Raw genomic sequence first — 3,335 nt, forward strand, 5'->3', positions numbered from 1 at the left:
ACACCGTGGCGACACCTTGGGCGCCAGCCGGGGAGGCCGGGGCCCCACGCCGGACGCGGAGCTCGGAGATGGCGGGGTGGACGGGCTCTGAGATTCGCGCTCCTGCCTTTGGTCGGTGCTTGAAGCCGAAGTCGGACGTTGGCTCTGTGCCCCATCTAGGTCGTCACAGTCTCCCTCCCCCCAGCCACCAGGGACGCGCGCGGGGCAGGGGCTCGCACCTTGGAGACGAGCGGCGAGTCTCCGCACGGCCTTGCTGCGTCTCTCCACAGATGAAAGCGACCCACCTGTGTTTCTCGAGAGCTGGTCTTAGCAACCATACGCCCCCAACCCCTTTTAGTGTATTCTTGGCCAGTAAACTCTTGCCGCTTAAACTCTGTAGTTTCCTACACTTGAGGTGGGGGTGGTGAGGCAGTTTCTTATTTTAAAAAGAAAGCCAAGTTGTAGACTCCCCAGGTGCAAGCTGTTTAGGGCTCCCATACACCCACAATCGGAAAAGGTTGTTCCCTAAATGCGAGAATCACTGCGCAACCCTCCACCCCCTAAGAGGTTTATAGTTTGTAGTTGGAGCACTTATATTAAGGTGAAAGATGCAGAGAGCTTAACTGTGTGTGCAGACTATCTGCTCTGGCTAGGAAGAGGCTGGGGCGCCTCAAGTCTAATGGCTTACACCTTCAGCAGGAGTACCTGAGGTTAAGGCTGGCAAGGTGGACTTGAACTTGTGTGAGTCGTGCCACTTCCTGCTGAGCAGTTGACTTCGTGTTAATGTGTTTGGAAGATGGGCAGATCACTGTTTTGGTTTGGGTGGAGGAGATGGATGCCTGTGTAATTGCTTTGGAAAACCTGATGAGCAAGGCGGGGTGCTGGCTGCCCCCCACCCCAGGAGGGTGGCAGGAAAGCAGCATGCTCAGTTGTAAGTTCCTGAAAAGTATTGCTTCTGAAATAAAAATTGCCCAGGAACAGTTTTGGCATATCTTATGTGTTCAGAAGATGTTGAACTTTCTGCGAATCAATTTATGCTCACAGATGAACTTCCTAGAATCTGTATTGCAACTTGTTCAGACAGAAGTGAACTTCAGACTGTAGTACGTTCAGTGCCTGAGCACATTATGGAATGAACTGGCTGTGTTTTTAGCAATTAATATACAAATCAACCATGAGCCAGTAAAACATTTTCTTTTATTAGTAGTGGGAATTAAATCAGCTGCTATTTCCTTCATAGAAAACGATTCTTCCATGCTTTTGCATAGAAATTTCAGGTTCCAAGAGACATGGTTTATATTTGTTTTCAAAATATGGTCTTTTTGAATAATTGTACTTTATGATTTAAAAATGTATTTCCAGTCCCACATATTTGCATTTTTCTAGCCTCCTAGTTGTTCAGAAACATGAAAGAAAGATGTAAAGGTATCTTGTTTCAACATAGGTAACAATATTTTGAGAGGTTTGTTTGAATTTTAACAACTCAAGGTCTTCCATGTATTGAAAACATATGACCTATATTCCAAAAAGGACAAGTTTAGTACTAAGGTAATTCACATACATACTTAGGTACTGAAAATCAGCATGTTTTACAATATATGTATTTTTTTTGTGATCATAGGTATGTTTGGAGATTTTTTTTTTTTTAAGGAGAGGTCAGGAGACCTGTCTTTTATTACTATGAAGTGAAAATTGCCACCTCAGATGCCAAGATTTCTTGATAGATTTATTTTATTTTAGATTTTTTAATTTTAATTTTATTTATTTTATTTTTTTAAATTTTAGATTTCATTATTATGAAGTGGAATCTTAGTTTTTTTATCCATGCAAAGATTCATACAATTTTAGGGTAATTTAGATTAGAATTTCAAGTTCTTATAAAAAAAATTACACCTGTAATGTGTTCAGAATTATATGCATTTAAATATATCAAAGAAAGATTGAAAATTGGTGGCATACTGCCTATTTCAAGGTACTATATAAAGTCAAAATATAAAAATGTAAATATATAAAACACAATTTCATAGATACATGCTTATCTTCTTCTCAGAGGTAGTGATGTGATTGTGCCCTTCCTTGTGGTAAACACATATTTTTCTTGAGGACAACTAGTTCTTTCAATGTACCATTGTGTGTGCGTGTGTGAATAGCCAAAGATGAGCACGAACTGAAAAAACAATTGTCTTGGAAATAATTTTCTTATTTCACCACTAGAGGATGTCAGGTTCTTTTTCAGGCTACTGTTTTGAGTATTCAAAACCGTGCCCAAACTTTGTGTATTTAATTCTATGCTCATGTTCAAGAGCTTTGGAAAGTGATTGTGCAGAGCTAATTTCCCAGTTTGATACTTCTTTTTAAAATATCCGCTGAATTAAAATTTAAAGCCCCCCTACCCCACCCCAGACAGGGTCTCTATGTAGGCTGGCCTTGAACTCAACATGTAGCCCAGGCTGGTCATTAACTGAAAGTGATCTTCCTGCCTCAGCCTCCCTTGAGTGCTAATATTACAGACATGCCACCGTGTCTGCCTAAGGCTGCTTTTCATTAATTCACAATACTGTACTTTGTACAAAAAATTAAGTTAATGGATATAATATGTAAGTCCTTTTGGAGAATTGACTTAGAACCTGAAATTGGGCTCTTTCCCCGCTCTCACGTGATTGTGTTGTAGACAGACATGGGCATTGTGACTTTTGGTATGCCCCTTTGATTTTTGTCCAGATTACAATTGAACTCAAAGTTCTCATTTAGCTCTTAAGGTCTACATGAAAGATCTCAAGTAAAAAACTACAAGATAGGGGCTCAGACTATAATTTGGTATTAAACTCACCCCTCTTGAAATTTATTTCTGAGCGCTAGAGATGCTTCGTGCAGGCAGTTGGCAGCTTTTCTGCCATCCTACTGTGACCGACTTCACGTCTTGTTAGGTCAGAAGAAGTACTGAATTGGATCAGGCGGCAATCATGGTCGGGAGGGTGTGTTCACGCGCTGTCATTAGGGGTGTGTATGTAACATTAGTTTGCACTTGTGCGTTCTCTAAAACATCTTTGTATCCTGGTTCTTGAAGAATAATCATTCAGAGTAGTTGTTTTTCAAAAGCTCAAGTATCATGATGGTGACATAAGAAAGGAAAATGTTAAGGCTTAGAACAGTCTGAGCGAGAACTGTCGCCTTCTCTCCATCAGCATCAAGGCGGCTGCCAACGGACTGGGTAAGGTAATGATCCTTGAGTCCAGCAAGGAGGACAGAGCCCACATGCTGCGTATCAACCACAGGTTCTGGGGCATTCGGTGAGGGGGGAATCAGTGGCCATGGGGAGCTCTTCTGGGGAACGGCACTTAAGTGAAACTTGACTC

This window comes from Fukomys damarensis, unplaced genomic scaffold, assembly GCF_012274545.1.
Source record: "Fukomys damarensis isolate Sample0158 unplaced genomic scaffold, DMR_v1.0_HiC HiC_scaffold_14, whole genome shotgun sequence".
NCBI lineage: Eukaryota > Metazoa > Chordata > Mammalia > Rodentia > Bathyergidae > Fukomys > Fukomys damarensis.